Source organism: Fukomys damarensis, unplaced genomic scaffold, assembly GCF_012274545.1.
Source record: "Fukomys damarensis isolate Sample0158 unplaced genomic scaffold, DMR_v1.0_HiC HiC_scaffold_37, whole genome shotgun sequence".
In the NCBI taxonomy this organism is placed as follows: domain Eukaryota; kingdom Metazoa; phylum Chordata; class Mammalia; order Rodentia; family Bathyergidae; genus Fukomys; species Fukomys damarensis.
The window spans coordinates 41,718,063-41,731,103 of NW_022900949.1; the positions used below are offsets into that span (position 1 = coordinate 41,718,063).

The following is a 13,041-nucleotide window of genomic DNA, read 5'->3' on the forward strand; positions in this document are numbered from 1 at the left end:
AAGGGGCAAAAAACAGTGGTAGAACACATCCACAGCTTGAGTGAGGCCCTAGGTTCAATTACTGGGGGTGGGGGCACACAGAAGATAAGATGAAGGCTAAAATAGAAAAAGGAGAGTGAAATAGGAAGAAAAGGTAAAGGTGTATTAGGCTGGCCTTGAACTTACTATATAGCCCGGGCTGGCCTGATCTGGCAGCAATACTCCTCCCTCAGCTTGCCTTGGGTAGTAAAACAGCTTTAACTAAGCTCTATGGCTGTATCCTAGCTACTCTAGGAGCAGAGAGTAAATTACTTTAAGGACACACTGGGCAAGCTTGACTTTGAAACTCTACTATCCTGATCATTCATTTTTTTTTAAATCCCATAGCCTTGCTTTCTTTTGGGGGTGGGGTACCAAGGATCAAACTTGAGATCTTGCACTTGCAAGACAAGCAGCAGAACCACTGAGTTAAATCCCTGGCCAGCCTTGTTTTCATGAAGTGTGAAAACACACAAAAAGAGTGTTGTCTCTAGTTTCTCAAAGGTTGTAGGTCCTACATCATTTTGCAGTGGCAATAAACTATCTGAGCAAGTAATCATACAGGTATGTATTATCTGCACCAGGTGACACCCTGCTTCTCTAGAATAGATTGAAGGGACTAATCGTGGTGCTTCTAGCAACCAGGCAAGGAAAGTGAATGATGGAAAAAATAATTTTGTCTGTTTGGTTGACTTTTTTTGTGGTGCTAAGATTGAACCCAGAGTGGTTCTACCACTGAGCTACATCCCAGGCTTTTAAAAATTTTATTTTGAGACAAGGCCTCACTAAGTGGCCCAGGCTGGGTTCCATCAAGAAATATTCTTAGGGTCAGGGATGTAGTTCAGTAGCTCTGCTACCTGCCTCAAAAGAGCAAGGTCCAGCCCATTTGCCCATCAGTTGGAAACTGGACAAAGAAGATGTGGTTTTTTTCTATAAAATGGAATACTACTCAGCCATAAAGAATGAGAAATTAGATTCATTCATAGGAAAATGGATACATACTGAGGATATACTCCTAAGTGAAATAAATAAGTCACACATGTGTAAATACCAAATATTTTCTCTGTTGTGAAAAACTGTAACAGTATATAAGATCCTAATGAGATAAATGACAATGTGAAATAGGAAGAAAAGGGCTAAAGGTGTAGGGAAAGTGGGAAGGGTAAGGAAAAGGTAATAAGGGAAAAGAAAAAACATATGAAAAAATGGAAATAAAGTGTTTGTAAATGGGGAGGGGAGGAAGGGGTGATGGGAGGGCAGGGACAAGGGGAATTAAAAAAAAAAAAATTTTTTTTTTTTTTTTTTTTAGTAGAACTGGGGATCCTGGACCTTGCACCTTTTTTTTTTTCTCATTGAGTTCATTGGTACATTTTAGATATACAGTACAGTTACATTTGTTATTGGGATCTTATACCTTTACATGACAGGTCTTGGTTCTCATTTTTTCCCCTTGAAAAAGAAATATTCTTGCTGCAGCCTCCTAGAGTGCTGAGATTGCAGGCGTGTGCTGCCATACTCAGGTTAGTGGTGGTGCTCTGAGTTCAAGACCAGCCTGGGCAATATAGAATACTCCATCTCAAAAAACAAACAGAAACAACCCCCCCAAAAAAACCCACAAATTTCCCCTTTAATAAATGAGCTTTTCCTTCTATTGAAAACATATTTTACATAAGAAATTACAGCGATGTTTAAAGCAATTTTATTCATAATTGTTAAAACTTGAAAGCAACCGAGATATCCTTCAGTGGGTGAATGTACAAATAAATTGCAGCATGCAGACAAAAGTGTATCACTGAATGCCTATTGAGCCATGAAAAGACATTGCATGGTAACACACATCTATAATCTCAGTATACTGGAAGGCTGCGGCAGGATTGTAAATTGGAGGCCACCCTGGGCAATTTAGTAACTTAGTGATGCTGTCTCAAGCATTAGGGTTAGGGTTAGTAAGTTAAAAAGAAATGTCTGGGGGATGAAGTAGCTCAGTGTGAAGGCCCTGGGCTTAATACTTAGTGCCATATTAAAGAAAAAAAAAAGAAACGTTAAGTGAATATTACCAAATATGAAAGAATCTAAAAAAATTACCTATAAAATTTCAGTGATAAAAGGCAAAACTATGAACATAGTAAAAACAATTAGTTGTCAAAGGTTGAGAGGAGGACCAGGGATTTAGCTCAGTGGTTCTGCTGCCTGCCTCGCAAGCGCAAGGACCCGAGTTTGATCCCCACCAAAAAAAAAAACAAAACAAAACAAAAAAAAAGGCGAGGATCCACAAAAAAAAAAAAAAAAAAAAAAAACGTTAAGAGGAAGTAGAAGCGAACAGGTGGCAGACAAAGAATTTTTAGTGATTCTGTATGATACTATGATGGATACATGTCATCATACATTTGCAAAACCTGCAAAATGTACAATACTAGGAATGAACCCTAATGTAAACCATGAATGACAGCATGTCAAAAATAGCAGCACCCCTCACCTGGCCGTACAGGCAGTGACCCCACCCTTAACCTCCTGGTGAGGCAGCTTCTGTCAAAAGACTCAAAACATTTGCTGTAACTATATCCAAACTTAAACAGTTCTGTCAAGCAGATGAATCTGAAAGACTGACAAGCTTATTTCAGGTAAAGAAACTAATGATTTATAATCCCAGCACTCAAGTTTGAGGCCAGCATGGACTACACAGTGAGTTCAAGGTCAGCCTGAACCACAAAGTGAAACTCGGTCTCAAAACAACAATAAATAAATAAATGAAACTGATATTAGACATTCAGTTAAAAAAGTTGATGAGCCTCTGCTGTAGGCTACTACAAAACTGTAATAAGGACAGTCTGAATGTTGCACTCCTGATAGGAATGTGTGAGGTGTTTTCCCCTGAGAATACTTGCCTGTTCTGCAGGATGCTTGCTTGCTATGCTGTATCAATGACTGTACAAATTTTGTGCTACATGAATCACAATGGGTATTATCTGTTGATTAATAGCAAGATTCCATTAAGTACTGGATTATGAGTTTCTACAGCAAAAATTTTGTTGGAGAATGTCCTAAAACCCCTACAATTTATGTACAACTCCTGTCCAGAAGGTACAAAGCAACAAGTTTTTTCAGCCTTCACAGAGGCATTTCTGGCAGTACCTTTTACAGATTAAGTTTTTCATTTCATCATTTCTGCATTAGCAGATGTATAGCCTTTTTTTTTCAGCCTTTTCTGAATTATTGTTATTAGAGAGAGGATGTTCAGAAAGGAGTGATGATCAGCATGACTTGTCTATTTTGTTAGCTAAAATTATTTGGGGATGCTCGCCAAGGAGAGCCTGGTGGTATTCTCTACAGATGCTCCTGACCTTCCTTTCCCAGTTACCTGCCTCACCTGCCACAGCCAACTGTCAACACTGCCAGTGACTCTGAAAATGACAGTGAAGTGGCCAATGAGCCCATCAACCTGAGCAAGGCAATCTCCACCCAACACATAACTGAGGAGGACCTGAGGAAGCTGGACACAAAGCAGCAGCCCAACACTCTGCTAAGTGTGGTATGAAGGGACCTGGCCAGCGAGGAAGGGTTTCTCAAGGATGGCCTGCATCTGCCACATTCTCATGGTACTGCACCACTCAATGATGCCCAGTCAGGCTTCTCTACAGTTTAGCTTTCAATGCCAGGTTTGAGGCACATTTGGTTTCTCATCTCTTCCACGACAACATAGATGATCACAGGGTTCATGCTGCCATTGTTCTAAGTGATATCTTGGGGTTCTCCCGTGTCTTTGGAAGAATCTAGTTAAATAATCCCATTATCTGTCACTTTAACTCTTTGCATATAATCATATGCTGATTTCCATACATGATAATGAATTCTCTGACAATCCATAAAAGTTAAAAGTCAAAAACAATCATCAGTGATGCCTTTCACTGTGGAGAAGCTGATTGTGCTATCTCACTGCTTCCAGATGCCTGTTTAGAGATCATCAAGCTGGCATACCCAGAAACAAAACCAGAGATTCAAGAAAAATATATACTCCTGGGCATAGGAGCACATGCCTGCAATCGCAGCACTTGGGAGGCTGAGGCCAGAGGATCATCACAAGTTTGAGGCCAGCCTGGGCTACATAGTGAAACTCTGTTTAAAAAAAAAAAGAATATATTACAGCATTTTGGGGTTTTGTTTTTTTAGCCTTCTGAAATATCAGTTATTACTAATTCTGGGTTGTAGCAGTATATACAGATGGAATAACAAAAAACAATTAATTCAGTTGTTTAAAGTGATCACCAATCCTGAAAACACTGAAATCTAGAAAGACACGAAGAGAATTTTTTGTTCTCCAAATCACTGGCTGATATTAAAACAGATATGGTCACCCAGCTGTACTGGCTTAGCTTCCAGACATTGTATAGAAGTTCTGGCCAACGGGGAGTTCACTCTGGAAGTGTTTGGAATCCCCACTGCTAACTGTACCTAAGGAGTGGCAGCTCACCATTCTGACAGAGCTGCCTTTTGTGGGCCTAGGTGAGGAAAGAGTGAGGATCTTTCAAAGTCTGATCTATGCAGATAAGCAAGAAGTTTAAAGAGGTGGTGAAGAAATTATATTTATGAAGACACTTGTAATAAACTTTCCCCAGAAAAAGAGTATGATTTGAAAAGCAGAGCCATGTACACTTGCTCAATAATGCCCATGGCCTGGATGAAACTGGCATCTATGGTGGTGATATTTTCAGACAGCTTTTACATGAGTTACTGAAACTAGGCTTTATCCCAACCAGGGATTCCTTAAGACTACTAATGAAGGGCCTTTGTGCCCCAACCCAGCTGCTCAGATACTTGTGGAGATTATTTTGTTCAACTACTACTTCCTAGGCAGAATACTCTGAAAGGCTCTCTACTAAAACATGCTGGTGAAACTGCCTTTCCAAGCTTCTTTCTTTCCAAGCTGCTAGGGACCACAAATGTAGGCATTCACTGCCCAACCTTCCTAGTACTGAGGTCTGTAGGAACCTGCTGTTCCTCAAGAGCTACGAGGGAGACATGGAGGAGCTGGGGCTGAACTTTATCCTGGCAACAATCTGGGAGAGGCCCCGGGTGGTTTAACTAAAATTTGGTGGGAAAGGTATTCCTGCCACCACAGTGCCAAACACACCATGTATGCCTACCTTGTGGTTGAATCCAGGATGAAAAGATTTGCCCACAGTGCCTGCCATTCTGAGAAGTCCTGGCTAAGTCATCAGCCTGGAATGGCTGAGGGATATTTGACCAGCAAGTACAGTAAGTTCCCAACTTACGAATGAGTTCCATGCTGGGAGAACATCTGTAAGTTGGATTCATTCCTGAGTCTTAAAATACTGTACAACTAAGACACAAATATATAATGTAAAGCATAAAAAAAACCAAACATAAAAATATAGTCATGCCTCTGTTCACAAATGATTCTGTTTGTAAACAATTCAGTTCACAAGCAAAAGCATTTGGCAAAATTTTGCTTCAGTTTGCAAACTGCATTTGGTGATAAACGCCACCATTGTGCAGCTGGGCGTGACAGCACACTCCTGTAACCCTAGCACTCAGGAGGCTGAGGGAGGATTGCCTCGAGTTCAAGGCCAGCCTAAACTACAGAGTGAGACCCCATCCAAAAATAAATAAAATAAATAAATCGATACAACCACAGCCATCCTCCCCACACAAGCACAAATGCAGCCATCTTCTCCAAAATTGTATGACAAATTAAGTTCGTAAACCAAGGTACCATTGTACTGTAAATAAAGTATTTTTACTTTAGTGATCTGTTCACATCTAGGAATGTTCATAATACAAGGTCTGTTTACATCAGTGAAAGTCTGAAACTCAGGACTTACTGTATTAATTTCTTTCTTTTTTTTAAGTTCACTAAATTTATTTTAAAAATCATAAAATGTTTGTATTAATTTCTTGTATGCAAGTTCCCATAAGGCTAGAGGACCTAAAATCCTTTACAATCTATCCTGTGATTAAAATGCTTTGAAAAGGGCCAGGGAATTAGCTCAGTAGTTCCACCACCTGCCTTGCTAGACCAAGGACCTTCAACCCCCGGTTTAAAAAAAAAAAAATGCTTTGGAGAATTGTAGGTTTCACTGATGAAGAAAAGCAAAAATTGCTCTAATTTGTAACAAGCTGTGCTCTGCCCCCTCTTTTGGGGATTAAGGAACTTTACCCTGGATTTTGTTATCTATACTGGGGGATCTGACCTCCATCAGCCTCCCACCACCAGTACCTACCTGAACCTGCTGAAGCTGCCGCAGTTCTACCATAAGGCACTCCTGAAAAGTAAGTTGCTCTACACCATCAAATGGGACAAAATGACCTGAGGTGGAGCTGAACCCAACCTGCATACATGAGAGTACCTGGCTGGACCTTTCAGATCTCCTTGACACCTGCCTTTTTCCTGGCCTCTATTTTTTAGATGGCTTTTATTACAACATGGTCAAGTATTAACACTGCTTTTCAAATAACTTGTTACATGCCATGTGGCTGATTTAGTAATTTTGCCAAGAGCAGTTTTTAGACTAGACCAAAGATGAAGCTTTGCTGACCCAGTGAGAATCCCCTCCTGGAGTGCAGTGCATGGTTTGCAGAGACAGTATGAGGGGCCTAGATGCTGGCCTGAGGACTACTGCTTCTCACATGATTGATTTTTTTACAAGTTTAATCATTACACCAAATGGCATTTAATCCTGCTGCCTTTCCCAAAGTTAGGTTTGGAAAATAGGTAATAACAATAGTTTGTACTTTTGAAGTCATTTCCCCCAAGCGGGACTATTCTGTTCTATATAGCACTGACCTGCATCATGATATGATGGATAGTCTGGATATTGCTGTGTGGGTGTGGAGTGGGCACTTCTTTCCTTGCTGTCTCTGTCTCCATTCTGTGCCTGGAGAGCTTCCCAGGAGGCAAAGGAGGGTTCCTGTACCGCATCTGCACTCATGTCACCTGCAGTGAATGGCAGCTGGGTAGTGAGCACGAACTAAAGCTTCTGTCATTTGTTTTTTGTTTTGTTTGTTTGTTTTTGAGACAGGGTCTCACTATGTAGTTGAGACTGACCTGGAACTCACTATGTAGCTCAGGCTGGTCTCGAACTCCCAGTGATCCTCCTACCTCAGCCTCCCAAGTGCTGGGATTACAGGTATGTGTCACCACGCCCAACTCTAAGCTTCTGTCATTTGAACCAAATTGGTAAGTGGGTTCCATCTGTGACCCAAGCACCCTCCTCAGACTGGGCCATACCACTATCATCCTGGGCATCCTAGAGTGACTCATCGGTCTACAGCAACCTCTGCCACTTGCTGTTGCTTAGACACAAAGATAGGCATCCCTGGTGCATTGGGAGTAGAGGCTGTTGGGTGATTCTCACCTGGGCACTATACTTGTTGTAGAATGAGCTCAGCCTCTGCAAGTAGCAAGCATTCAGGAACATCAGCCACAGCAAAAAGCATGGACGCTGGGAGGACCCCAACACTCACCTCACCACACCTGACATAGTGTCTTGGGGTTCTGAGGGATACTGTAGGTAAATCACCAGAATTAGCAGTATACTTCTAAATGTATGGAAACTCACATTACCAAAAATATTACCTGTAGCTCTCAAAAATTAAAATCTAGGGCTCTCTGGCACAAAAGACTATTCAGTCAATTCTCCTTAATAATGACAGTTATGTTCTATAAAGTGTTGGGCCGGGGATTTAGCTCAGTGGTTCCACTGCCTGCCTTGCAAGCACAAGGACCCGAGTTTGATCCCAGGCACCAAAAAAAAAAAAAAAGGCACTGTGTACGTGGAGTTATCCAATACCGAGCCACTATACTTAGAAGAAAAAAATGGCTAAGTTCCTGGAAGCTTCTGGTCACATTTTCATTAACCAATCAATAGATAACCTTCCAGGTCTGCACACATACAAAACATACCCTTTTAGTTATTTCTATTTAGACACCTTAAAATATATTTCTGATTAATACTTAACTCATAGCTAAGAGCACTAAAACTCATGCTTAAACCAAACTTATACAACACATGTAAGGCAAATCAGCCTATTTATGCAGGGCTGGGGATTTAGCTGAGTGGCTCTGCACCTGTCTTGGAAGCACAAGGTCCTGAGTTCGATCCCCAGTACCAAAAAAAAAAAATACCAGACAGCGCAACACCATACTTGGGAGCTGTTTTAAGCATTGAAATCATCCACAAAAGGAAAATTCAAAAAAAGGTGGATAAAGACATACCATAAAGTTTTGTTTGTTTTTGGTACCAGGTATCAAACTCGGGACCCTGCACTTGTGAGGCAGGCAGCAGCACCTAAGCTAAATCCCCGGCCCTACTCCATAGTTTTTCCAAATTGACTCTGCTGGATGGCACCCAGCAGCAACATTCACTGAATTTTGATCACACCTCATAAAGACAAAAGAGAACTTCCAGAACTGCTTCAGAAAGTGACAGGAAAAATGGGATAAGTGCGTTCCTGCTGGGTATACTCCCTGAAGACAGGCTATATTGAGGATTAACATCAATGTGTGTCTTACTGAAATAAAATATTTTCTAAAATTTCTACATTCACTGTATATTTTCATCGCCTCATGTCATTTACATAAATTTTTAAGTAACACCTTTATTGAGATATGACTCAAACATCACACTATTCACCCACTAATGTGTATCATTCAATGGTGTTTAGTGTACTGCACTCACCACAATTTTAGAATTTTTTTTTTTTTTCTGGTTTTTGATACAAGGTCTCTCTTGCTATATAGTCCAGGCGGGCCTTGAAAGCTATAATCCTCCTGCCTCACCTCCCAAGTGCTGGGATTACAGGTGTGCACCAGAATGTCCAGCTTAGCATATTTTTATCAGCTCAAAATGAAATCCTCTACCAGGTGGCAAACCTGTAGCACAGGTGGTGTTTTTCTTTTAAGACAAAAGACGTTAATATGTTTTTTCAAAAGTAAATTCACAGTATTCAGGTTTAATTGCATTGTAGGCACTTTAAGATAAATACGTGGGTTTTGGGTTGCAGTTTGAGCATTCTTCTCTAAAAGGTTCACCATCACTGTCCTATACCCTTCAGTTAACACTTCCCTATCCCCTCAACCACTTCTAATCCCTAACCAACCACTAATCTACTTCCTCTCCCTAAAGAACTGCCTATTTTGGATAGTTTATATAAATGCAATCATATGAATGTGAGCTTTTACATCTAGTTTCTTTCACTTAGCATGTTTCTGAGGTTCATCCATACTATAACATTAGCACATCATTCCTTTTTATTGCAGAGTAACTTTCCATTACACATACACATTTTATTGAACTAATCATCAGTTGATGAATATTCTAGATGGCTTCTTTTGCTATTATGAATAATACTGTAATAAACATTCATATAGAAGGTTAGACTGCTAGGTCATGTAGTAATTCTGTTTGACCCTTCAGACAACTGCCAGACTGTTTTCCAAAGTGGTTGTTTTATTTTACACTCCCATTAGTAGTGTATCAGGGCTCCTATTTCTCCACAAGCCCCTCAACACTTGTCATCTGATTTTTGTTATTATACAATAAGTTAATAATTTCATTCAATCCTAACACACCCTGATTTTTATGGGCTGCAAAGTGCTCTTACTGACATCAAATTTTAGATTTGAAAAGAGCCCAGTCCTACTTCTCTAGCCTACTCTCCTTTTGTATAATGAAAAGACAGGGATAAAAGAGCTAAATCTGCAAATAAAACTTCCACAGGAGAGTTAAGATTTCTAAGCTCTCAACAAGAACCAGTAGAGAATCATCGCTGAAATGAACAAGTGTTCCTATCAAAACTCATTAAGCACCATACCTGCCTCACAAGCACAAGGTCATGAGCTTGATCCTTGTACCAAAAATCCCCCAAACAAACAACAACAACAAACTCATTAAAGCGCCAGGAATGTAGCTCAGTGGCATGGTACCTGCCTGGTAAGCACAAGACCCTAAGTTCAATTCCCAATACCAAAAAAACAACTAAAAAAAACTTCATTAAGGCTAGGGGTGTAGCTCAGCATGTGGCACATGACTGTAATTCCAGCACTCAGGAGGCTGAGGCAGGAGGATCACTGCAAATATGAGGCTAGCCTTGGTTAAAAGGGGGTTCAAGTTCAGCATGTAATTCAAGAACTACATAGTGAGGCACTGTCTCGAAAAAATAAAAAAGGAGGTCCTGGGTTCAACCCCCAGTACAATAATAATTACTAGAGTACTCAGGCGGCTAGACTGGGAGGCCAGCCTGGGCTCCATAAAACAAACAAAAGTGCCTGACTGCCTCCTTGCCCCAAGCTAGGCAGAGAGTGCAACCTTTTCCCAGGTTTGCCCATCACTGCTCCTTATGATATCACTGCAGCAAATACTGTATTCAGCTCTTTTGAACAAGTTCTGTAACAATGAGAATGGACCTGCCTCCTCAACGTAGCAAACTCTGAGGGCCAGGGATTTAGCTCAGTGGCATTGAGCCTGCCTTGAAAGCACGAGGTACTGAGTTAAATCCTCGGGACTGGTAAAAAATACACACACACACACACACACACACACAGAGCAAACACTGGCACCTACACACACAAGTACTTTCGGCACAGCGGGAGGCAGAGATCCATGACCATCAATTCCCCATTTTCACCTGTCCACTCTCTCCCATTTCCTTGTTTAGTTACAGACAGTTTTTCCAGACACCCTCTCAGACAAATTTAGTACATATTTATAAACAATTGGTTCTCATCTACTACACCACAGTTGTGAAAGACACAAACAGGTGTAAAATACAGTCTCTGCCAAAAAAGGGTCTGCTTCTAACCAGAAGAAACAAAGTTAAAGCCAGGGATTTAGCTCAGTGGTTCTGTCGCCTGCTTTGCAAGCACAGGGACCCAAGTTCGATCCCCTGCACGCCCCCAAAAAAGAAAAACAAAATCCTTAAAAAAGCAAATACTATTTTGCTGCTTAAGGGCCATAACACTACTGCACTTCAGAGAGAGTTGGCCTATCCCCAGGGGCTGAAATGTATTAGGGTGTTTTATAGGGAAGAAAAATAAGGAGGACATAGCACATGCCTGTAATTGCAGCACTCTGGGAGGCTGAGGGAAGAGAATCACAAGCTTCAGCTCACCCTCAGCAATTTACCAAGTTAGCAACATTCTACCTCAAAAAGAGGAGGGGGTTAGGGATGTAGCTCAGTGCAAAGACCCTGAGGTCAGTTCCCCGTATCTCTGCCGCGAGACAGAGACAGAGACAGAGACAGAAACAGAGACAGACAGACAGACAGACAGACAGACACACACACACACACACACACACACACACACACACAGAATAAAAAGGACCTGAACTGGGATCTGGAGGTAGAAGATAAAAGTGAGGAAATGGGGCATCCCAATGGACAAAAATCATGGGGTTCAGCTGATGAGAGGAACCACGTAGAGAGATGTGGAACATTTAAGCAAATCATTTAGGGAGTGGATATCAGGATAAAGTCTGGAGGTGGGCTGAAGATATCTGGGCAACAGCTCCTTGAATGCCACATCATGACATCAGGTATCACCTCATCAGTCCACTTCAGACAGACTTGAAAGGAGAACCTCCAGTCTGGGAAGTGTATCTGTTGCCTACAGCAGCTGAAGTTTACAGGTGAATTATGCAAAGACAAATCAAAGTGAATGGAGGGTCTGTTATTATGAGTCTCACTCATTTGCACTTAAAAACCCCATGCACAAGCTGGGCATGGTGGCGCACGCCTGTAATCCCAGCACTCTGGAGGCTGAGGCAAGAGGATTGCTGTGAGTTCGAGACAAGCCTGGGCTACATAGTGAGTTCCAGGTCAGTCTCAACTACATAGTGAGAGCATAAGCAATAAACAAAAGACAATAAAAGTTCTTTCATATCCTGATTTCCTTGGAATCCGTTTCTAACATAGGGCTAGACCAAGGATAAACTTTAAGGGCCAGGGATTTAGCTCAGTGGCTCCAGCACCTGCCCTGCAAGTGCATAGGGCTGGAGTTCGAACTCCAATACCAAAAAAAAAAAAAAAAAAAAAAAAAAAAACTTTATATGGGCCCTGAAGCCGGGCATGGTGGCGCATGCCTGTAATCCTAGCACTCAGAAGGCTGAGGCAGGAGATCGCTGCAAGTTTAAGACCAGCCTGGGTTACACAGTGAGTTCCAGAACAGTCTGAACTACATAGTGAGACCCTGTCTCAAAAACAAAACAAAACAAAACAAAAAAGCTTCTCTTTTAGCTGTGTTCTCTTCGGGCGGGGGATTTAGCTCAGTGGTTCCATCGCCTGCCTTGCCAGCACAAGGACCCAAGTTCAATCGCCGATACAAAAAAAAAAAAAAACTTGACAAAAGATAATCTATATCTCAAAGAGGTCCAATACTAAAACAGGATAGGAGTCTAACCTAGAGTTACTGTTACTTTAACAGAGAGAGAAGAAATTTAACTCTGTGGCTTCAACTTGCTTTCTAAATGCAAGCAATAGGGCTTGGGCTGGAACAATTTTGAGAAGCTCCTAATATTTTTCCTCTTCTTTTCAATAACTGTCCAAAGACTTGTCTTAGCAATGTCAAAATTTATTTAAAAATTCAAAAAATGGTCCTGAGCCAGGCATAGTGATGCATACCTGTAGTCCTAGCACCTGGGAGGCTGAGGCAGGAGGACTGCTGCAAATCTGAGGCCAGCCTGGGCTACACAACAAGATCAAGGTGAGCCTGCACTACATATCAAGACCCTGTCTCAAAAAAGAAAAACAAGACCCCGAGAGAGGGCAATGAAATACAATAATATTCTCTCTTCTCACAAGAATATCAGGCAAACACCAACAAGCTGCCAGCCTTCTCTGGTTTCAGCATGTGGTTTCCAAAAGGATCTCCTGATCAAGAAGCTAGTTTCTTTAAAAATTAAACATTCAAGGCCAGGGATTTAGCTCAGTGGTGCTTGCCTGCCTAACAAGTGCAAGGTTCTGAGTTTGATCCCCACTAAAAAAAAAAAAAAAAAAAAAAAAAAAAAA

The 13,041-nt window shown here is 41.3% G+C and overlaps 1 protein-coding gene and 1 pseudogene across 5 annotated transcripts in view; one reads left to right on the forward strand and one right to left on the reverse strand.

The window, feature by feature from the left end:
* Positions 1–5,615, forward strand: part of LOC104856299 — a 23,586-nt pseudogene extending 17,971 nt beyond the window's left edge.
* Positions 1–13,041, reverse strand: part of Ip6k1 (inositol hexakisphosphate kinase 1) — a 53,933-nt gene that overhangs the window by 39,125 nt on the left and 1,767 nt on the right. For 3 of the 5 annotated variants that reach the window (XM_010615540.3, XM_010615539.3, XM_010615543.3), the window contains exon 2: positions 6,821–6,970. The exons of 1 other annotated variant lie outside the window; for it this stretch is intronic. The gene's annotated coding sequence lies outside the window, so the exon portion shown is untranslated. Of the gene's footprint in view, positions 1–6,820; positions 6,971–7,391; positions 7,542–13,041 lie in introns of all 5 variants that reach the window. One more of the 5 variants, XM_010615541.3, reaches the window with a different exon arrangement.